This window comes from Equus przewalskii, chromosome 16 (assembly GCF_037783145.1).
Source record: "Equus przewalskii isolate Varuska chromosome 16, EquPr2, whole genome shotgun sequence".
In the NCBI taxonomy this organism is placed as follows: Eukaryota; Metazoa; Chordata; class Mammalia; order Perissodactyla; family Equidae; genus Equus; species Equus przewalskii.
Window position 1 is genome coordinate 64,560,166 of NC_091846.1, and position 24,578 is coordinate 64,584,743.

Here is a 24,578-nt window from a genome sequence, read left to right on the forward strand (position 1 = left end):
AAGCTACTAACATTGGTGGCCTCCACAGAGGAAAACTCTGCACAGAGGTAAAATGGAGATATTCTTTTTATTTATACCTCCTTCTCACCATGTGCTTCAATTATCAATTCTGAAAAAGAAATTAAGTTTTTTAAAACATTTTCTCAAATTCTCATCCCTAAAATGTGAGAATAGACTCTGATTTGGGAGTGAGAGATTAAAAAAGAAGATAGGGTGGGAAGGAAGAAAGAAGTTGTGGAATAGAGCCTGTGCTCTGGGAACTAACGGATGCAGAAAGAGGAAAAAAACCTCTGTTCACATTGTCCTCCTGTTCTAAGGATATTTTTCCTGGGAGTGGGCTCCCCAGTTAAGAGACTCCTAGAAAAGTAGAGTCAAGGACTACATAGACTTTGTGAAGATGAGACAGAGTATGGGAAGATTCAGATTTCAAAGAGAACTGCACTAATGTGGAGAGAAGAGGGCTTTGTCCTATCTCCACACATGGGCCACTGCAGCTGGAAAGGACTCCAGGGGCAGAACTCTGGATTTTAGGAAATCACCTGCCTCATCTTTTATCTTCACACAAGTAAAGGTATAGAACTATATGCATATTCATTTCCTGAATAATTAATTTCATGGACTACCGCCTACTATCAAATCTCCTTCTAGGCAATCATGAAACTTACATGAAACAAACTGGCAGGGGTGCACGCCTCCTCTTTAACAGGACACATCAATGTTATTTAAGCAAGTGCATTACTATGGAAACATTAACTCAGGTCTTCACACCCACCAACAATTCTTGGGCATTCCATCTTTACGTGCCTGTTCCCTTTATTCAAGGCCATCAAGAATGGAATAGCAATTTTCTTTACTGAATTCTCACCCCACATAGCTTTGTGCTTTATGCATTCATGCATTCACTTCTGCATGTTTCCATTTGCCTGAAACTCTATTGAAGGACCCAGATTTTTATTTTTCTAACACTGAACCCATCTTTGAGCAGACATTTGCTTTGAAAAAAAAGCATTTAGAAGAAAAATAGTTTACTTGCAAAGAAATTTAATAAGGGAGTCCAAGTTTTAAAAAGACTAGCTTAAAAACAATACAAAAACAAACAAGAAATTCTGGAATAAACCCCCCCAAAATCAAATCACACCAGCATCTACACACAAGATGAGCGATGTTACCAAGTGTACATTTAGTCTGTTCATGATCAGAAAACAGTGATTCTGTCACAGTGTTTTATTTACCAAGGTCATCACATATCTTCAGATATCAACATTGAAATTGTCATGGATAAAAATTATCTTTGATGCAGAGTCAATAACTTTGAGGAAAGGCTCATGGCTTCATTTTTCATTTATTATGGGGACTCTAACCAGACAGGGGGATCCTCTGGGGGGCTGTCTTAATCTATATCAGGATGCAGAGTGCTTTTTAAAATTTTTTCTAACTAGAGTACACACTAACGCATCACAGAGGCAGGGACAGGTGCTGGTATTCCTCCTAGACACACTTAGTGTTAAGAAATAATAAGATCCATCCCAACCACCCTTTTTATGGTCTCTGCCAGCAATGTCCACACCTCACACTACCCCACCCCCTTCCTTCCTGAACTATCAACAGCAACAACCACAAAGAAACCACAACTCAGTAGATTTTCTGAAAGTGTCTGAAGGATGGCAGATTATGCCGCCCCCAATCATGCCACTTTGCCATAAGGATTATTTTAAGCTGAAGGCAATTGAGAAGAAGCAGATACAAGAAAAGCTCTCTGCCCCCTCCCCTCCATTTACCTAAAAACAGGACATAAACTTGTAAAGCTGTCTCCTTCTCTACCAGGAAGGACAGAAGTTAATCACGGGAGACAACTCTAGACCCGAATCAGCCCAGAGACAGCACCAGAGAAATCTACAGAACAAACTTTGCTAACTAGCTCTTATCTTCCGTTAGTTCCCCCTAACATCTGCCTTCCCACAATTTGCCCCCCAGAAGCTCGAAGTCCTTCTCCTTTGTCTTGTCACTTCTCTACAAATTTACTTTTCTTCTATTAAGATGCTCTGTAAGCCCAAGTTCTAGCCACCTCTTTGAGTTACGCATCACTGAGCCCATGTGTATGCACACTGCACATATTAATAAATTCTACTTGTTTTTCTCATGTTAATCTGTCTTTTGTCAGCCTAGTTTACAGGGCCCCAGCTGAGAACCTAGGAGGGTAGTGGGGAAAAGTTTTTTTCCTTCCCTACATACCAAAGCAGTCCTCTTAAACACATACAAATTTATTCAACAGCAATTCTCTAGTTTATCCAATCTTGACTGACACTTTTCTGTCACAAAACTAGGTCAAATATCTTATCACAACTCTCTTGCTATCTAACATAAATCTCTCCTGCCTTCGTCTAAATCTATTTCTTCCTATGGCACCTCCCTGGAAATTATATACTCCTGAGAAATAGTAATTTGAACCACAATCAAGTTACTCTTAGTTTTCTTTTATTTTGGCAAATCTATTTCATATCCTTTTGTCATTGTTTTTAAAATAAATCTCCTCTTCCTTAATCATGTTTTTGTTCTTTGTTAACCTTTTTCTCTCAAGTTAATTAAAACTGATCAAAAAGCTCTCACATGGATCTCACTAATGCAACATATAAAAGAACTACTGCTTTATTTTTTTGGCTCATGTTCCATTTTAAGACATCTCAGAATTATGCTGGCTTTTCACAACAGCACTCCTATGTAGCATTTTTTTAAATTTACATTCAACTATGCCTCCTCCCTCAAAAGGTTATTCACAAGTTTAATGGGATTGCATATGAAAAGTGCTCCTCAGAATGCCTGGCACATAAAAAACACTACAGAAATGTTGACTCTAGTTATTCTTGACACTTTGGACTAGAGAGTCAATGAAGTTTGGAGCAGGAGGGGTTGCTCAAAATGCTCTGTGGAATATATGAAGGCAGTCAATAGGCACATATTTGTGCATCCTGATTTAAGACAACTCATTATATGAAAATTGGAATTTATGGAACTAATATGTGACCAGGTGTCTGTTATAAGAAGACCCTTGCCTTTGCTCAAATGGTCCTGCTTCATTCCCAGGCTATCAACTGGCCTTCTCCCAAACATTACACCCCAACAGTCAGGACCTGCAAACAACCCTCCAAGATTTTCAGTTAGATAAGTGAGCTACACTTAAACATGGTAATCCAATCTGAAACCATGTATTGAGGATGATTGTGTAGGATCCATACATTCCTGGAATCTCAGGCAAATCCAAACAGGAGTTGTATTTCTGACCAAGGTTTAACAGATAAATCTGAGATATGACAAATGATATAACATGAAACTAAACAACTGTAAAGCATTATACATTTAAAAGACTAGAATTATGACCCAAGACTAATAAAATAGGCATTAATGTATGTACACATTGACTGCACAAAAGACCCCAATGAATTATTAAATGCTCATCTAGTTTAATATATATAACAATTATAACAGCTTCACTATATCATAGTTCTGGCCTAAAATGAATATAGTGTCCAGAATAATTAAGAAATAAAGAGTCATTTAGCAACATGCTTGCACATCACCTTAGAAATTTGTTAGATGAGCCAGATGTCCCAGGTTCCCTTCTAAAAGCTTTCCAAGGAAATTTGAGATGCCTTCCCCCTTCCACCCCAGATAGATGGCCTGAAGCAAGAGGCGACATTCATGACCTTTCTGCTGACAATAGAGCACTGCAATGAGCATTAACTCTTATGAATGTTTAATGTTGATAGTGTTCTTCCCACTGAAAGCATTTCTTTTCCAAAGTAAGCGCTGACTCCACACTTTCACCCCTCACCTTCTCCTCAGTTACAAAGAGCTACCCCGGAGCTGCAGACAACTTGTGTTCAGTCTTTCTCAGCCTTCACTCCTGGGAAGTGATGGTGTTTGACATCTATCAGAGCACTTCACACGTCAATGAAAGGCAATAAAGATGATCAGATTACATCTTTAGACTTTACTTCTTAAGGTAAAAAAATATATATATGTAAATGTATGTTATATAATTATTTTTAAAATTATATATATGTAATTTTTTTAATGCTGACTACTTTCGTCACAATCATTCCTCCCTCCCACAAGGCCAGCAAAACCCTTTACAACCACACTCCCAGTGGGGGCCTGCCCCAACTATCCCGTTTCAACTTCCTCTCTTCAGACTTCTAACAAGTATGTGCCTCTAGTCTCCTGGATACCAAACATGCCTACTCCAGTAGCAAATCCATGGTTTTACGATGTCTGTCTCTTAGGGTAGTCAGGCCTCAGGCTGTCTGAAATGAAGTCACTCACTTTCAGCTCGCACACCATTCTGCTTCCATTTAAACAAGCGGATAGCTGGTTGAGCTCCAGTTGGGTCTATTTGCTATCCAAGAAATCCTCCTCTGAGGGTCCAGTCAAGACATACTTCCCCACAGAGCCCTTTCCAATTAAAAAGCTTTTGGTTTCCCTCATTTTTATGCACACAGTTAACCAAACATCCCAACAACTATTAATATATAGTAACATTGAGGAGCTGGCAGATGTAAGATGACTGACACACATTATGTTTAATCCTTGCAATCCTACAAGGATTGTTACGGTAAAATGAAGATAATGATATGCGCTTCATGAGGTAGTCATGAAGATAAAATCATGCCTGGCACATAGTGGGGAGTCAATGATTAATGTCCAATTGATGAGTGAATTAACCTGAGAGCACACAGTACTTCATAAGCGTGAGTTGCCTTTTCCTTTCAAACCAATAGAAGCAGAAGATATGCAAGACCCAAGGTACAAATCCCACAAGTGACTCATTCAACTGCAGACCAGCAACTCACCACCCCACTAAACTGCAGATTCTGTTTTCTAGTGATTCCAATAGATTGAAATTTCTTCCTCCTTTAATTCAAATCTACATCCTTGCAACTTCTACCCAAGTCCTGGCTCAGCTGGCACGAGCCACACAATTTAGAAGCAGGGTCCGGGCCTCCACTTTCTGTACTGCACACCAACAGCCTAGGAAAGCTCATACCCCTGCACATCCCACCCGCAACACACAGTGCGAAAGCCAAAATTCTCAGAAAAATTAATTTCGAGCAAGTGTCTAAGCTTTATTTCAGACTTCAGGAAAAAAGACAGTAAAAGGAAAAAGCTTGTTCACAAAAAGTCTTAGGAGAGGGCTCTTTTAGAAAAAGAACGTCTAAATAAGTGGATCTCAAACTATAGCTGCTTCAGAATCACCTGGAGGGCTTGTTAAAACACCTGGTGCTGGGCGCAGCCCCAGTTTCCAATTCACTAGGGTCTGAGGTGGGGCCCAGAATCTGCGTTTCTAACTACTTCCCAGGTAAAGATGAGGCTGCTGGTCCGGGGACCACACTTTAGGAGCCACCAATCTAGACTCTAAATAAAGTTGTTTAGGTGCAAGACTGATACAGTTTACAGAGCTGTAAAGCTGCCGCGGCTTGACCCATCCGACAAGTAACCTTGGTCAAGCCATCCGAGCCGCCCCGCGTGCGCCCCCAACCAGAAAGACTGCGCTGCCGGTTCCCTTCACCGGCAGGGCCAGATGGGGGCCATTTGATTAAACAGCAGGGTTTTGCTTTTCAAACTCGGACGCTTTGGGTAATGAAATTCGGGATGACGTCGTCTTTCTCGTCCCCCAAGGCAGACCGACTCCTCTCTCACACCACCAGCCGCCAAGGCAGCGCCTGCCCGCGACCAGCGCCCGGCACCCTCTCACCCCCGGGCGCGCCCAGACCCGTGCCAGGGGCGCGCGCTGCGTCTCACCGCCCGGGGGCGCGCTCTCGTGGGCCTCGCGCGGCCGGACTTCGCGGTTTTCGCGGCGGAGCAGGGCTTCGGCAGCCCCGAGGCTCCGCGCCGCGCATGCGCAGCAGCACCTCGCCGCCCGCCCATTAGGCGCCCCGGAAGCGGCGGTGCCAAGTGGCTGCTCTCCTGGGAGAGACTGAGAAGGGTTTTCTTTTTCTCGCTCGCCCTTGAAGTCCCAGTTTTCACTTGCGCTGGCTTTAGTAAGCCAGGTTACTGTAGGCAAGGAGTCCTTGGAAATTTGAATCCCTTCAAATTGAAAAAGGAAGGCCCTGCCGAAACCCGGGATCGAACCAGGGACCTTTAGATCTTCAGTCTAACGCTCTCCCAACTGAGCTATTTCGGCGCCCTTTTTTGCTGCCTTTGGAGTAAACTGTTATTGAAGTCTTCATATCCGTTTCCTCCCCACAATCGCTGACGGTTTCTTTCTTGTATTGAACGGTTACATCAGAATTCTTCTGCCTTGCTTTTTATAAGCTATGATTAGGTGCACTGTATACGTTACTTTCTTCAATATAATCCGAGTTTCTGACGTAATTAGCAACAACGGGCATCACGAACGAGCCCGTGTGTCGGCCTCTGGGGTCGGCGGCCGGTGGCCTGGGCGCCTACAGCCCCGCAGAGCTGGGTCCGGAGCAGTGATGGAGGCCGCGCGGCGGGGCTGGGCCGCTCCTCTGGAGGCGGGTTCCATCCTCCCAGGGCTGGTCCCCGCGATCCCGGGGCAGGGTGGTGCCCTTGGCGAGCCGCCTGCGCAGGCGGGGTAGGCCCTTCCCGCTGTGGCCGCACATCTCTGTCGCGATTGGGGTGAAGGAGTGGACAAGGGTATGGAGGCAGGATTGCAGCCTCCTTGAGATCCTGGGCCCTCGAAATGCCCCCTTCGCCTACCACCACTTTGCACGGAGCCAGCCTGGCACACTGCAGGCGCTCCATAAAAGCTTGGCGAGTATGAACCACGATTATCTGATGTCAGTACTACTTCCTGCATCAGTAGACAACTGTTTCTGAAGCATCCGCTACGGGCCAGGTACAGACATTCTGCAATGCCCAGATATCCTGTTGATTATATATACGTATTTTCTCTCTAGTTAAATTCTAATTCTCTGAAGGCAGCATGATTATTGTACCGCCCTGTTAGCCGGCTCCTTGGAGCTTTGCGTTTAAGTGGAAGCTTCAGAGCCGGTTTTGAGGGATTGATGCATGCATTCGAATGTGAAAGGAAAAATAAAAGATTGAATACTGGAAGTGTTTGCGATATCTAAGGTGGAGAGTCGCTTTCTGGGTTCCTTTGTTGCGTGAAATACAGATAAGAGAAGAATTTGAAATTTAAAAGTCATTGGCTAAAGAGAAGAAAGAGAGCAAAGAGAGCTTAGAGATGGACGTTGACCTGTGAAGGATTTCCGGGGCATGGAGTGGAAGGAGGAGAAATTTGGAGCAGCAGCCTGGCACAGGTGATACATAAAGGCAGGATAAGAAAAGAGGACTTTGACAGGCTTTCTCGTGTGTCATGAATGTAGCTCCCTTTCACATTCTCCTCAAAACACGGCAGGAAAGACTTGAACCCGGATGACTAGGAAAGTGGCTGGTAGGTTTTGATGGGATTTGGGGTGAGAGTAGGGGAAGAAAAGGTCCAGGGTCTGAGGGGAAATGGAGGGAAAAGATCGGGAGAGAGAAGAGAAGAAAGAGCACGACAAATAAACTTCACGTTTCACAATTTAACGTGATAAGATCCTTGGGGAAATTACGAGATGATAAAAACCACATTGTGATGATCATTTGTTAAGTAAACGTGGATTTCAGAATGTAGGGGATATGATGTATGTCGTGGATTAACTGGGTGGCCACACAAACCAGTTTGCCCAGGACAGTCCCTGTTTACATCTGTTGTCCCAGAATCCTGTCATGGCAGTACCCCTTTCACTTTTAAAAGTATGCTAGAATAGTTGGAAAATAAACGTTGTGATCACCCCATTTATAAACTGTGAAAAAGAGCCACAGCTTGGTGCTACATAATTATTCATTCATACACTACATAATGAACTCTACTAGTTTCACCATTGGTGATAAGATTTTTAACATCAACTCCATGTTTGTTGTTGCTGTATTACAAAGGAGACTGAAAGTTTCCAGAATTTAGTGTATCATAGTTCCCAAACTGTGCAGATAAGCACCCTGGGGCACTGCAGTGCAGAATATTTTCCATTTTTGAGGGAGACACAGTTATACTGGACATCTGTGGGACACTGCACAAATCACTAGGTAGTTCATAGTTTCAGCAATAGAGCACTCCTCATTTCTGCCAGTGACATCATCTCTTAGCTGGGGTTTCAGCAGTTGTGATAAAAAGCAATTGCCCATGAAAATAAATGTACAACAGGAAATAGGCGGGCCAATGTCTAATCTGCTTCCACAGCTGGAGAAATTGTGCACTATGCAACAGGTGCACACATCCCATTGGAAAGCAATGATGGTTGTTTAAGAATGAAATAAAAATTTAACATTTATTTTAGTGCTGGCCGCGTGGCTGAGTGGTTGAGTTCGCACGCTACACTGCAGGTGACCCAGTGTTTCGTCGGTTCGAATCCTGGGTGCGAATATGGTACTGCTCATGAAACCACGCTGAGGCAGCATCCCACATGCCACAACTAGAAGGACCCACAATGAAGAATATACAACTATGTATCGGGGGGCTTTGGGGAGAAAAAGGAAAAAAATAAAATCTTAAAAAAAAAATCATTAAAAAAAATATATAACTTTTCTTTTAATTTATGTGTATAATTTTTTCCAAACAATTACCAAGTTGTTGGACATAAATACTTAATAAGTTGTTTGGGCCTGAGTACTTAATAAAAGGAACCGTTCGATACTTCTTTTGGCTTGGGGGCATTGGAAAAAACTACAGAGACACTAAGAGCATTGTGAACAGAGAAAGTTTGGAAACCTCTAGCTCAGTGCCTTAGTGTGGATAGCAGGAATGAAAATATTACTGAGTTTGGGAGAAAGTCTGGCTTTGCTCAGCAAGATTGCAGAGGCAAGACGAACCATCGGAACTTCTTCAGGGGCCAACTGCCAAGGGCTAAAGTGAAGTGAAAATCTTGGCACCCACATCACAGCAAGGGCTAGATGACAAAGAAGCTGGCATTCAAATGAGGATAAAGTGTTGAAGAAGACTCCATGTGGTAAAGCTTTGCGTAGGCTGCAGGCCTGTGTTCCAAATTAGCCCAAGGATTTTGGCCAACTCCAGGGTAATTACCTATGACAACTGTGAAAACTAATTATGAGAACTAACTAGAAGACCTGAGAATAGCACAACTAAAGAGAATATGTTATATACAGTTATAGTATCTAATAAATTTTTGAACTGGTATCAGTTGATAATCTGTCCTTAACTTTGTTCCTGAGACTCCACAGCACAAAAAAATAGTACTTATTTTGATTTGCCTCTGATTTTAATCAGTATTTCTCAGAAGTATTAAAAAGATGGGAGTGTGTCAAACGGACATAGGAACCGGTTTGAAGGGGCTCCCACTGACCAAATCTGGGACACTCTAAGCATCAAAATAAATAAGGAGAGTAATAGATGATTCCCCCTTTGAATAAAATGAAAATCCATGAGTACAATATTGGGGGGGAGGAGACTGAGGGTTCTGGCTTATAGCTGAATGAACTGTGCCAAGTGATAAATGTGGAAGGAGTGCTGGCATTGGAAATCACCATTTTCCAAACATCATAGTAAAGACTGGGTCAGTCAAGAATCATCAATGGGTGCTAAGTCTGGGGGAAAGTTAAATGTTTAGTAGGATCATTGCATGGTCTCGAAGAGTCTCACCAAGGATTGCTTAATAGTTGCAAGGGGAAAAAATAGAAACTATACAGTGGCTTGATCTAGTCATCAAGATTACCATCACCAATGAAGGGCTTTCAGACATCATGGTGCCTCCTAATGTGATTCCTGGAAAAGACAAAATGTCCCTTAACTAGTGGTCCAGCCAGGGATATATAACCTGAATTTAATCATGAGGCAACATTAAACAAATCCAAAATAAAGGTCATTCTAGTAAATAACTAGCCTGTATTCTTCAAAACTGTTAAAGTCATGAAAGCAAAGAAAAGCTGAGGAACTGTTCCAGATGGAAGGAGGATAAACAGACATGACAACTAAATGCATTACATGACCCTGGACTGGCTCCTATTCCGGAGGGGAAATGCTTTAAAGGATATTATTGGGACAATTGAAGAAACTGGAACATGGACTGTAGATTATGTAAAATGTCATATCAATGTTAAATTTTCTGAAGTTGGCCACCAAAATTAGATAAGAAAATATCCTTGTTTTTAGGAAATACGTACTGAAGTATTAAGGGATAAAAAATGTCATATCTGCAATCTAGTCTCAAATGGTTCAGAAAAATAAATAAATAATATGTGTGCAAATACACACACACACACAGAATATAAAAAGGTGTATGGAGAAAAATATTAAAAGTTGGTAAACCTGGGTAAAAGATATACGGCACTTCTCTGTACCGCTTTATAACTTTTCTGAAAATTGGAAACTCAGAATTTTTAAAAAATAAAAAAAAAATTTGGTGCTCTTCTGGAGCCAGACAATTTCCTTTAGAATCAGAGTAAGTAACGCGAGAGATGGAAGAGAACTAAGGGTTTATTTAGCCTGATCCACAACTCTTACATATCAGGAAACTCAGGCTCAGAGACACCATGAGTAGTTTCTTAAGGTTATCATCTTAGCTGCCAGAACAAAGTTCAATAGATGGGGAGCTTAAACAACAGAAATCTATTTTCTCACAGTTTGGAGGCTGAGAAGTCCAAGATCAAGGTGCCAGCCGATCTTGGTAAGAACTCGTCCTGGCTTACAGACGGGCGCACTCTTCCTCTTCTTAAAATGCCACCAATCCCATCGGATTAGGATTAAGACCCCACTGTTCTGACCTTTCTAACCTAATTACCTCCTAAAACTCCTATCTCCAAATTCAGTCACAATGGGAGTTAGGCTTCAACATATGAAGGGGGGTGGGGTGGACACAATTCAGTCCACAGCAGTTTAAAACAATTTATTTGGTGCAGAATTAACTGCTGACCCATTCAGCATAATTTTTTTTTTTGAGAAAACCTATTTCAATTAAAGAAAAATGACATTAGAGTCTAAATCTGAAAACTGGAATCTGGGGTCAGGACTCAGCTTTTTCTTGTAGATGCTTTTTTATGGGCATGTATATGCATCTTGAAGTTCTCTGTGTGTAGAAAGTAATACCTTTGCTTGATGATGTAAAGTGATTTTTCAAAGTTATATATTAAAGTTGTAACTTAGGGGAGAAGTATAAAAAAGTTAATAGATTGCAAATATCATCAGTGGGCTGAATTGATCCAAAAGAAGTTAATTTATTTAAAGCCATTAAACCACAAGTCAATAAAGACCTTATTGTTTTTTGTTTTTGTTGAATCTCATGCATCAATATAAAGCCTGTGGGTATACTTACCAGGCCAGAAACAATTAAGTAAATTATACTCAAGAACAACCTACCAAGCTTTTCGTATGTTCTGATCCAATACTCCCACATCCATCAAACAAACGCCTAACTAACCATGTGGATTTTGCACAATGCCCTAAAGGCCAGAAAACTTGGATTCCAGAGCTGGAGTTTCAGAGGCTTGGGCGCTCATTAAATACTTGTCAGCTTAATTGCTTGTCTCTCTCTTTTGATGAAGTGGGCCAGCCTCCCAACTATATCCCTGCACCATCTCTCAAGCCCGCCCCATCCAGCCATTAAGGGATAAGGCCTGATTATTCACTCAAAGAAAAAACACGAAACAAAGTTAACCCAGGAGTTTCCTAAATCCCTTATTTCAAAAATAAATGCCAGAAAGAAGAAATACATCAATCTCTTCCTTTGCCCCATTGAAGACACACTAGATGGCGTTAAATGACTAGAGGCTCAGAAAAGAGGCCAGAACACAGAAGCACCTGTGCTATTTGGCCCTGATTCCCCTCCAACCTCCCAGGTGCCTCTCACTCTTGTCTTTCCACCGCTTTCAGCCACTTCTCTAGTCCTATTTTTTGTACTGTTACACTCCCAATTCCATGTCACCCCCCCCACCCCCCACCGCGTTGACCAATTCCTGACCCACCTCACTTGTACCCAGGAGCCTTGGTGACAAGTCAGCTCTTCTCCCCTCTTCCTCCCTGTCCTCCTGGAATACACAGGCCAGAGTTTTTCTAGAGGACTTTTGTGGGTGGGTGGGATGGAGGGAGAGGAAGGGGATAGTGAAGCTTTGCTGCTTCCTGTGGTCAGGACTCAGGCAAGACTCTGCAACGTGAGGCAGAAGCCTCGTCGGACTCACTCTCCTCTATGCTGCAGCTGGAGCTGTAAGGGCACTTTTCCAGGGGTCTCCTAAATTAGAACAGAAAGCAGGGCCCTCACCCCAGATTCCACCACTCAGCTATCCAGCCCATTCCCATCACTTGGAATGGGAAGAGTTGACTACACCCAGTTTTCCCCGACCACATAAGGCTGCATATGTTTCAGGAGGGGCTGCACTCCACCCCATCATTCTCTGTCTTTTCCCATTGATAGTCCAGTGCCCGATTCTTCCCTGGTGGGCAGGAAGGAAGCCATCACACCACAGACAGAAGCACTGTATTCAGACTGCACATACTGCCCTCTTAATAACGATTGTCTGAACAACTGGATAAGGAGGAATGCTTTGATTTGGGAAGGACTGATGCTTCCTTGCTTGCCCCATAAGGGTAGCAAGAAGTAAAATCAAAGTGTTGTTCCTTGTCTCAACAAGAAGTAAACACTGGCATTGAATCACATCAGTGTTTACGTAATATTTACAAATGACCTCAGATCAGCTGGGACAACAGCCTCTGCTCCCATGTGTGAATCAATGAAAGCGCAGAGAGGTTAATGATTCCCAAAGTCACACCATTATTTGGTGACAGAGGTGGGACTAGAACTCAGGTCTCAGCTCTTAGGCCAGAGTTGTCACACTGCACCATGCTTGTCCCTGTATTAGACCAGCCTTATCAAAATACAGCAGCTTATTTAAATCTATGATCCACATGCACTTTGGGAACATTAGATTTTTGAGGCAAATGGTTTTCTTGACCTTACGCAGAGCTGAATTTTGCTGCTTATGCTAACCTGGCTTATTCCCCCAGCACATGAAGAAATTCTATGCCAACGTTGCTCTGAGAATCTTGAGGTCTAATCGCTTTCAGTTCACTCTTTCCTAATAAAACCTGGGTTCAGGAAAGGACCCACTAGGAATCATTTATACTTCAGTGTAGGAATAAATAAGTCCTTCAATTCATTTTTATGGGCCTCCTGGTATACAGGAATATAACATGCATAGCATCACCTATAAAAGCTTCTTGCCAAAAATGTTTGACCTGAAACTACCCAAGCCTCTATGTAGACCTAACTTCCAGTTTATACGAAATTCAGAAAACGGAGATAAATTAGATGACACCATGAAGAAATAACTAGACAAATCCAGAGGATGAGACATTCTCTAAGACATCTGGCCTGCTGTCTTCAAAACATCAATGTCAAGGAAAAAAATAAAAACACCAAAAAGATGAGGAGACAGCTCTATGTTTAAGAGACTAAAAAGATATAACCAATAGTAATATGTGGACCTTTATTGGATCCTGGCAAAACAAACAAACAAAAAGCTATGAAAGAGAAAATCAACCCTTATAGCAAAATGTGAACAATTGTTGAATCCAGGTAGAGAAATTTATCCTTCAATTTTTCTGTATGTTTTAAACTTTTCACAATAAAAATCTGAAAAAAGAAATATGTTTTATCTTATGCATCCTAGAAATTTCTGGATTTTAATGCTATTTTTCACTAAAAGTTGAAGAACTTAATTCCTTAGGAATGGGATTTCAGGTATCAGAATGCGATTAGGGATATATTTTTTTAGAACAGAGAGGTCCTTCCTGGAATCCATAATCGGTCTAAGTAGCCCCTTGCCCATCAATTGCTAAGGTTTGTCCCGTATATACCAGGACCATATTTTTGGAATCACCAAATCAAGACATGTGGTCTGACAAAGGATGTTTTCCCTACTTCTGCTTTTAATCGCATGAAAGCCTTACAAAGGCATAAAAATCAAAACACGTGTAGATATGATTTTTCTGTTTAATAATGAATCACCTTTTTTGAAAAATAACACAACTAAATGAAATTATGCTGTTTCCAGAAGATTTCGAACACGCTTTCCATACCTTATAGTCAACTCCAATGTGATTTACAGCAAAATCTTTCTTTAACTTTTTACAAGGTCAACTTAATAATCTATCATGACATATATTGGGGATAAAAACGTCTTCCTTGTCTTTTATTCTTAACTTTTAATTTCCTTTTTGAAGCAAGCTTCCAGTTTTGACCTTCACAATTACTAAGGAAAATCAGATTGCAGTAATTAGGATATTGCAGAAACATCATCTAAAACTGTGGTTTGATTAGTCTATTAAGCAACCACAGTGTCAACTCCTGAGAATTTTAAACTGATTTAATTTTAATACGTGGTGCGCTATTCTATTTTATGATAGCTGAAACATTTGCAGAGTAAGTCAGAGGCAGCATACTTATTTAGAATGTTATAAGGGAAAAAGGGAAACCTGCAGAGTAGCAGATTAATGGAAATGTGTATTTTCTGAACATTAACAAATAGAATTTTCACTTGAGGGTAACATCCAAGTAGCTAAAATGAACATTTTACTTTGGAGGCTTTTTTTTCCAGGCAAAGAAAAATTGCTTTATATTTTCACCTAAGCTTATTCTATCAAGAAAAAAATGTGAAGGGCAGAACTCCAGAACCATTAATCAAAATTTTAAAATTTGCTGGAAATAGACATTTCTCAAGGGCTTATTTGGCCTATTTTATTTAATATTTCTCATCTCTGTAAATTTTATTCAGCATTTTAACCTGAAAACCTGCTTTCCCCCCCTCCTACCCCTGTAGTTAATTCTTACAACTATCTTCATTAAGTGAGCGATGTTTTCATTCCAAGTCAATGGATGGGGGACTAAGCAAAGAACAGAACTGTTCTTAGACACTTGATTGGAGGGTGTCCCAAGTGCTTAGAGCCACAGGAGGAAGACCATGACAGAACTGCTTCCTTTGCACCTGGAAATTGACCTAATCAAGGCAGGATGATGAAAAGGGGGCTTCCCACTTCCTGCACTTACGATAGAAATATTTCATAGGTAAAATAGAATATTTTCCAGCATTGGGCAAAACTGATTTTTTTAAAGAATGTGTCAATTAGAACATAATGAGTTTAGCTATAAACACAACAGTATTAGAAATACTAACTAGTAAAGCTAAGATCAGAGAACAATTATTCAAAGGTAGAAGTTTTTATAATGAAGCATCAAAGTGAGCATTAAAGATCAGTCCTTCTAAACAACAACAAAACTTCAGTGAAATCCCTAGCAAGCACAAGACTTGCAAAACATTTACTTCTTCCGTAGAGGGTGAGGTTCAAGGAAAAAAGTGAGCTGTATGTGGTCAGTGGTGTGTGAAAAAGCAAGGGGTTCGGCCTGGAGTGGGGATGGAGAGCAGATATGTGTGTGGAGAGAGAGGCAGAGAGAAACTGAGAGAGCAGAGACAGCAACACACAACCTGTTGCTTTAAAACCCCACAAATGAATAGAAATGGCCAGGCTCACTGGTCTTTTACGTAAAACCCAGAAAAAAAAAAGTAAGTGCTGGGAAAATGAAACATGGGAATTATGGTCATCATGATGCAAGCTGATGATACAGGAATGAATGAGATCTCCCAAGAGGGCACGTAAATGAGGAGGCAGAGGAAGTAATGCTTCAGGGCAGTGTTTTTAAACTGGGGGTGATTTTGCCCCTCCAGGGGACATTTGGCAAAGTCTAGAGGCCTTTTTGGTTGTCACAACTGGGGAAGGAGGTAGAGTCCAGGATGTTGTTAAACCCATACAATGCACAGGACAGCCCCCCACAACCAAGAATGATTCAGCTCAGAACATCAATTTAGGGAATAGGCAGAATAAGAAGCCAGCAAGAGAGAGACCGGGAAAGTGATGAGTGAGATGGGAGAGAGTGGTACTGCCGAAGGCAAAGGAAGAAAGCGTTTTAACAACTGAGGGATGAACAGGGCCAAATGCTCCTGCTGCTAAGTGAGAATAAAATTGCCTTTGGCTCTCTCATTTAAGAGGTTATGAGTGCTGATGGAGAAAACAGACTTGGTAAAGCAATGGGGGCAGAAGTCAGTCTACAACAAGGGCCTGAGAGATCAGGAGGTGAGGACACAGGTGGCTGAGTGGGGACATAGTTGGTAAACAGAGGAGGAAGACAAGACAGGAGGCAGGGAACAACTCTGTGTTCAAGGTGAGGAGACTCCTGTTTCCTCTACTTTTTCCTGTGAAATAAAAATAAAAACTAACATTTACTGAGCACTTATTATTTTTATACCAGCATGGTCTGAGTGTTTTACGTGTATTGCCTTATTTAAAACTCACAATAACTATTATTCCATTTTACAGAGGAGGATATCAACACAGAGTTGAAGAAATGTGCTAAAGGTCACAGAGGCCTGAAGTGGTGAACTTTGAACTTGGAAGTGTTGGGAGGTTCTCCTAAGCTTGGCAGGGCTCATGGTCGCCCTATGCAGGTGTTGCTGCTGCCACCTTTCAGTTGCCCAGCCTGATGGCTCAAATGCAGCCTCCAAAGTCCGAGAAACTGGTCATCAGAGCCTTACAATGCCAACTAACCCTGGTGCTCACTCTATTCATCCATTCCTAGTAGGAGAGCTAATGAAATAACACTAGGATGCTGTCACTTTCCAACCAGGTTAGAATGGTGGGTTTACACTCCCCAGGAACTCACCAGCTGTAGGATTCCATATGACTAATCCTTGCTCAGTCCTCCAAGCAGGAGACAGCCTGGCAGGATGTCTGTCTGGACATGGTTGCCATGGTCCTCACCTTGGCGATCCTCTCCCAGAATCTCCTCAGTCAGGGAAGGGTGGGAATCCACAGGACTGAGGGATCTAGGGATCTAGGATTTTGCAAGCTCAAGCACACCTGCTCAAGGGGTTAGTCAAGAACTTTCAAAGGTGAGCACCAGTTTTCAGGGTTACTCTGGCCTGGCAAACACAACTCCAGCACTCATGCTTTTAACCATGGCATCATTTTGCCTCCTTCTACAACAGTGCTGGGAGAATTGTCTGAGAACGAGCGAGACCAGAATGGGATCAGGAACTTAACACTGTGACGAAAACTGAGAGCTCCTTCCCTGTGGCATATAAAAGGGAGCTAAACAGGGACAGATGAAAGCATTGCTCACAGTTTTGAGACCCTATCTGTTGGTATGGGGCCTCAAATGTTGGTAGTACTGATACTGTATGTAAAACTTTGAAATTTTCTTCAGCAATATCCTATAATACAGGTGCAGAATTAGAGAAAGGTCAGGTTCATTCAAGGTTGGACTAGGTAAGGATAATGCTTGGAACACGGTAGGAATTCAGCAATACAGAAGGAAGGAGGCAGCAAGAGAGCAGGCAGCAGGATTAAGAGTGCTAGGAATGAGTTTACACCAGTTTGGACCACTGGAGTCCAGACTGAGTAGGGGGAGTAGTGAAGCCAAGTCAAGGATGATGAGATGGACGGTTGAGGCTCATCTGATTGGGATCCTAAGTGGAAGCCCGGTTGGATGGACCCTGAAGCTCATGTCAGGGGAGATGACATCAAAGGTGATGCTCCAAATAATGTTCAATCATGTCATTAAAAAAGATCTGCTTCAAACACCCCAGCTGAAAAACCACAACAATATAAATAGGCAGTTCAGACAAAAAGAAACACAAGTGACCAATAAACATACACAAAAAGCTTAAGCTAGCTTAAGCTAGCTTATAGAAGTGCAATAAAACAATAGAATTTTCACATCTTTCAAATTGGCCCAGATTAAAGGGTCTATTAATGCCCACAACTGGACACAGGGCAGGGAGTTTCATCTGTAACTTTGCAATTTTAAGTGCTTGTGCCTTTGGACACAGAAACAGCATTTCCAGGCATCAATCCTTCAGAAATACCCTCACCTGTGATAGGGTAGGTGTGTACAGGGATTTCAATGCAGCATTTTTTCTATAGTTGTAACAGCTGCCACTATAAATCACGGCCTTCATACCTGCCTGCACCTTCGTCTTGGTAGTGGTAGGGTTTCTGCTCTCATATTCCTGTGACTCTTCAAAATTCACTTCTCTCCTCAGTTGCCTCCCCTATCACTCTCAAGAAGAAATTGCGGCCATGGTGCATTTCCTCATGTGCCTTCCCCAAAGTCTCTATATCCAAACTCATCTCAACACCTGCCTTTACTGGTCCAGGAGGATGAGGTGAACTCTACCCATCTCACTCCACCTTAAGGTCAGTACTTGCCCGTGGAGCCCATCGTCTCAGACATTGTACCCCATTAATTACCCACTTCTGACTATCATCAATCTTTCCTTCTCTACTCCCCAGTCTTCAGTTTAGAATAGTACACAGTCCATTCCATGCTAAAAACAAAATAAAGCAGCTTCTGAAAACCCTTCTGAAAGGAAAACCTCAATTTCCTTCTCTACGCTCAACTAGTACCACACTCAGACTTCTAGCCGCCAAATGTGTGTTTTTTTCCACACCAAGCAATTCTCTAATTCTCTGTGGACACCAACTGGGTATTCTACAGTTCAATTCACTGCGGAATTACCATCAGACCCCACAGGTTAAGGGCTCAGTCCCACAAGACTGCCCCCACTTCAGATGCCAATTGTAAGTCCAGGTTATCACCTGCACCTCTGACAAATAAGCTCTAAATCTGAGGTTCCCACCAGCCCCTCCTTGGGCTCAATAATTCGCTAGAATGGCTCACAAAACTAAGGGAAAGACTTTACTTTGGTTTTTGAGTTTATTATAAAGGATACAACTCAGGAACAGCCCGACGGAAGAGATGCATAGGGCAAGATACAGAGGAAGGGGCACAGAGCTTCCAAGCCCTGTCCAGGTGCACTCTCTCCCAGCACCTCCATGTGTTCACCAACCTGGAATCTCATTGTTCAAGAGTTTTCATAGAGCTTAATCTCCAGGACCCCTCTCCCCTTCCTGGAGGTGGAGGGATGAGATTGAAAGATCCCATTCTCTAATCACTTGGTCTTTCTGGTGACCAGCTCCATCCTGAGACCATCTAGGGGCCCCACCCTGAGTCATTTAATTAGCATAAACTCAACTCTGATCTAAAGGGGCTCCTTATGATTAAGAGACACTCCTTTCATTCAGGAAATTCCCAGGGTTCTAGGAGCTCTGTGCAAGGAACCTGGGGCAAAGACCAAATATATTTCTTATTATATCACATCCTCCTACAGCTTCCTTGACCCTGCCTCCTCTTTAGGGCTGGCCCTCTCTTGATTTTTCTCAGCTCCTCAGGTCTAAATTGCATTTCTCCATTCATCACTCCCTAACCGCTGCTCAATCTTTATTATCCAGATGCCTCTCCTCTCCCCTACACTCTACTAAAATGACTCCAGAAAATTTGCCTGCACATTGCCAAAACCAAAGGATGCTTTTTAAATCTTTGCCTTCCTGAACTTCAGCTAGATACCTGCTTGCTATTGAATGTCTATCCCTCTGGCTTCTGTGCTGTTATTTCCTCCTCTGTTGTTTTTTTTTACCATTCCTTATTCATCTTCTCACTGCTCCTGTGCCTGCAACTAACGCCTTGGTATTTCTCATGGCTTGTCTATGAATCATGCCGCCCACCATCAACCTTGTCATTTTATATGCTCTCCTTGGGGGGATTTAATCCACTCTCAGGATTTTAGTACCATTTAACTCCCATATATGTATCTGTAGATCTCAAACCCTGCCCACCAATTTGAGCATCTGATTCATGTGTTTGACTGTTTCTACAGATCTCTAAAGCTCAACAGATCCCAAATGTAATTTACCGTTCCTCTACTCTTTCCAGTTCAACACTGAAAACGTTAAAATACTGCCCAAGTCAGGAAAGTGCACCTCTCACGTATAATCAATCAACAAGTTCTTTAATCTGCAGAGTCCTCACACCTGTCCCCGACGCTGCCCTTTGCAGTGAGGTGCTTCAGGCCTTATCATCGACTGCCTGATTTACTGCCACAGTTTCCTAACTTGGATCCCTGCAGGAGCTCAATCTTGCTTCCTTAAATTCATCTTCCATACTGATGCCAGAATAAGCTATCAAAAATGTAATTCTACAGTCAATAAAGATGGCAAAAGATCTCATAACATGTAAAAACATTCATGATATATTGCTTAGTGAAAAAAAGCAGGCTCCAAAACAGTATATCCATTATGACCCCAGTTTTGTTTTTTTTTCTTTTGAGGAAGATTAGCCCTGAGCTAACTACTGCCAGTCCTCCTCTTTTTTTGTTGAGGAAGCCTGGCCCTGAGCTAACATCGTGCCCATCTTCTCTACTTTATATGTGAGACCCCTACCACAGCATGGTGTGCCAAGCAGTGCCATGTCCACACCCGGGATCCGAACCGGAGAACCCTGGGCTGCCGAGAAGCAGAACGTGCAAACTTAACCGCTGCACCCCCGGGCCGGCCCCCATTTTTGGTTTTTAAAAATGTTTATATATGTTCCAAGAAATGAAATGAAGAACATACATCTAAATATTAACAGGGGTTATCTTTCAGTGGTAGGTCATGGGTGATTTTCTTTTTTTTATTGATTTAGTTTTCCAAGCTTTCTGCAATAAGCACATATTATTCTGGAATTAGCAGCCAGATAAATCTCACAAATCTAACAGTGTCAATTTCTTCCTTAAAATTCTGAATTAGCTCTCTGCTGGCAGGATGAAGCCCACGAATTTTTTCACAGCAGACAAGGCTGTCCACGACCTGGCCACCACATTCCTCTCCAGCCTCATCTCCTCTCTAACCATATAAAGCACTGGTTCTCAAACATTAGGGTGCATCAGAATCACTGGGCCCCACCCTCACAGTTTATGGTTCTGTAAGTGTGGGGTAGGGCTCAGGAATTTCTAACAACCGATGCAGATGCTGTTGGTCTGGGGATACATTTTTTAAAATTATTATTGTGGCAAAATATACATAACACAAAATTTACCATATTAACTATACGTATATATTTTTTTGTGAGGAAGATTGGCCCTGAGCTAACATCTGTGTTAATCTTCCTCTATTTTATGTGGGGTGCCACCACAGCATGGCTTGATGAGTGGTGCTAGGTCCATGCTGTGCCTGGGATCCGAACCTGCAAACCCTGGGCTGCTGAAGCAGAGCACACAAACTTAACCACGATGCCACTGGACTGGGCCCGACCATGTTAACTATTTTTAAATGTACAATTCAGTGGCATTAAGTATATTTTCAGTGTTGTGCCACCATCACCATTATCCACTTTCAGAACTTTCTCATCATTCCAAACAGAAACTCTGTACCTATTAAACAAAAACTCTCCCTTTCGCCCTCCACCCCTCCCCTGGCAAACCTCTATTCTACTTTCTGTTTACGAATTTGTCTACTCTAGGTACCTATATGAGTGGAATTGTACAATTCCATTGTTTGTATATACTACATCTTATTTATCCGTTCGTCTATAGATGTACATTTGGGTTGTTTCCACCTTCTAGCTACTGTGAATAATCCTGCTATGAACATTGGGGTACAAGATCTGTTTGAGATCCTGCTTTCTATTCTTTGGGATATATAGCTAGAAGTGGATCATATAGTAATTCTATGTTTAACTTTCCGAGGACCCACCATACTGTTTTCCACAGTGACTGCATCATTTTACATTCCCACCAGAAATGCATGAGGGTTTCAATTTCTCCATGTTCTTACCAACACTTGTTCTTTTCTGCTTTTTAAAATAATAGCCATCTTAATGGGTGTGAAGTGGTTCTCATTATAATTTTTATTTGCACCTCCCTAATGAACTGGGGCACATTGTGAGAATGATGATCTGTAGTTCCCTGAACAGACAGTATTATTTACAACTTCATGCTTTCACTCTGCTAGTCACTCTGCCTTGAATCATCCTTGGTTTCCTCTATAACTCTGGTTCATCCTTTAAGTCACAACTCAAATGTCATCTGTGAAAGCCTTCTCAGAACCTCTCGGTTGGGCTAGTTGACCTCAAAGAACCCCTGAGAGGCTCAGGCCCCAGGAGCACCAGGTGCTATGCAAGGTGGGCAAGGCAGAGTGGGGAGAGTAAAGCACTGGACTAAAAGCAACTGATTTGGTTGAAAGTCTGTACAGGGAGCTGATGAGCCCCAAGAACACATCCCCCATGGCAAACGGCCAAGTGGCAGCTACAGAGGTCCCACCACTTGGATTTCCCTATAAGACTGAGTTTGCCATTCAGCTGCCAAGAGTGCAGTTACCTGACAGCCTCAGCCTACAGAGCCTGCAGTCTCCACCTCACTTCTTTCTGAGCAGCCTCCAGCCCATGACTGAGCATAACGGTACACCTGGCATTTCTGTCCAGTGTGGGACTTTGCAGCACTGACCACATGCTGGATAACAGCTATGCAGCAGACCTAGAATGCAAGTGATATATTCCACCAAATATATGACACCATCAGTTTTAAGAAGCATGATTATTTCATATACCACTAAGAAAAACACAACCTAAAAATTATCCTAAGACATAATAGATTTCCTAATTTCAGAAATGTTGAATAGTGAAGAAGCGTGGGTCTTGGTATCAATTAAACACAGTAGTTCAGATTGGAAGATGGAGGGCTCCAAGAGTTAAGTCCCCAAGAATGAAATGAAATTCAGGTGGACGCCAGCCCTGTAGCTGAGTGTTTAAGTTCCTGTACTCCACTTTGGTGGCCCAGAGATTGCTGGTTTGGATCCTTGGCATGGACCTACACACCATTCACCAAGCCATGCTGTGGTGGCATCCCACATAGAACTAGAATGACTTACAACTAGGATACACAACTATGTACTGGGGCTTTGGGGACAAAAAAGAAAAAGAGGAAGATTGGCAACAGACATTAGCTCAGGACTAATCTTCCTCAGCAAAAATAATAATAATATATATGAGAATATCTTTAAAAAAATGAAATCCAGGGATTATCTGAAATATTTGAGCATTTAGGAAGGAACTTATTAACTACGACAGAACTGATGGAAAAATTAAAGATAGCACTTAGAAAAGAGAAAAGAAAAATGAAACAATTACTAACTCCAGGAAAAACCAAAGTTAAGAATTATAATAATAACACTATTCTTGACTCTATAATAAAAAATACATATTTAATTACAATATAAAATACTAACTCAATTTAATTAAAATTTAATGTGGTTTTACCGTTTTGGGAAGATTGGAAGAGAATGGGAAGTTGGGGGGATAGCAAGAGAGGTAAATTCTCATCTATTATTACAAGAAGTTGATAATAAGAGCAGTATAAACATGCCACTTAAAAACATAAAAAGAGATGTCAGAATGGGGGAATATGATGGTGGAAGAGAAGGCTATGCAGAAAAGGAAAATATCAAGGATGACTACGATGACTACCAGGTTCCATTTATTAAAATAGGGACCACCAGGGCCTTAGGATCATATTGAGATTGAAGTGCTCCAAAGGCATCAATTTGCAAATATCAAGTAGGCAATTGGATACATGAGATTTCAAACTGGAGATCAGAAGCTCAGAAAAGAGATCTTCGCTAGAGATAAGAAATTGAAATTTGAAAAGACAAAAAAAGATGGTAATTGAAGCCATGGGAGTAGACGGCATTTCTCAAAAGGGTTTTAGAATTCCTGTGGTAGGGGTGGGATGGAAGCCAGATAGCAGCAAGTTGAGTACAAAGCAGGTGAGGAAAGGCAGACAGCTTTCAAAGGCCCCTTGGAGACTAAAAGCTTTCAACATAACTCAGCCAATTTCTTTATTTTTAAGGTTGCTCTTAACTTTAAGACTTTATTTTTTTAGAGCAGTTTTAAGTTTACCACAAAATTGAGAGAGAAGTACAGAGATTTACCATGCATTGCTTGTCCCCACATACGCAGAGCCTCCCCCATTATCAACATCACTCACCAGAGCGGTACATTTTTTACCAAGGATGAACCCACACTGACATATCACAATCACCCAAAGTCTGTAATTTACCTTAGGGTTCACTCTTGGTGGTGCACATTCTATGGGTTTGGACAAAGGTAGAATGGCATACATCTAGCATTACGTTATCATACAGGTATTCACGCTGCCCTAAAAATCTTCTGTGCTCTGCCTATTCATCTTTATCCTCCCCACCCGGCAACCACTAATCTTTTTAGTGTCTCCAGTTTTCCCTTTTCCAGAATGTCACATAGTTGGAATCATACAGTATGCACCCTTTTCAGATTGGCTTCTTCCACTTAGTAACACACACTTCAGGTTCCACGTCTTTTCATGGCTTGACAGCTCATTTCTTTTTAGGGCTGAATATTTCACTGTCTGGATGTACCAGTTTATTTATCCATTCACCTACTGAAGGACATCTTGGTCACTTCAAAGTTTTGGCAATTACAAATAAAACTACTATAAACATCCTTGTGCAGGTTGTCGTGTGGACATGTTTCAACTCTTTTGGGTAAATACCAAAGAGTGTGATTGCTGGATCATATGGTAAGAGTATGTTTAGTTCTGTAAGAAGCTGCCAAACTGTCTTCAAAGTGGCTGCACCATTTTGCATTCCCATCAGCAATGCATGAAAG

At 41.9% G+C, this 24,578-nt stretch overlaps 1 protein-coding gene and 1 non-coding gene across 2 annotated transcripts in view; both read right to left on the reverse strand.

Moving 5' to 3' along the window:
• Nucleotides 1-5,909, reverse strand: part of DCT (dopachrome tautomerase) — an 80,766-nt gene extending 74,857 nt beyond the window's left edge. Inside the window, exon 1 of the mRNA XM_070579060.1 lies at nucleotides 5,797-5,909. The gene's annotated coding sequence lies outside the window, so the exon portion shown is untranslated. The remainder of the gene's footprint in view (nucleotides 1-5,796) is intronic.
• A 196-nt stretch (nucleotides 5,910-6,105) lies between these two features.
• Nucleotides 6,106-6,178, reverse strand: TRNAF-GAA (transfer RNA phenylalanine (anticodon GAA)). Its single transcript has one exon. It is a non-coding gene; the product is annotated as a tRNA-Phe (tRNA).
• Nucleotides 6,179-24,578: the final 18,400 nt, after the last annotated feature.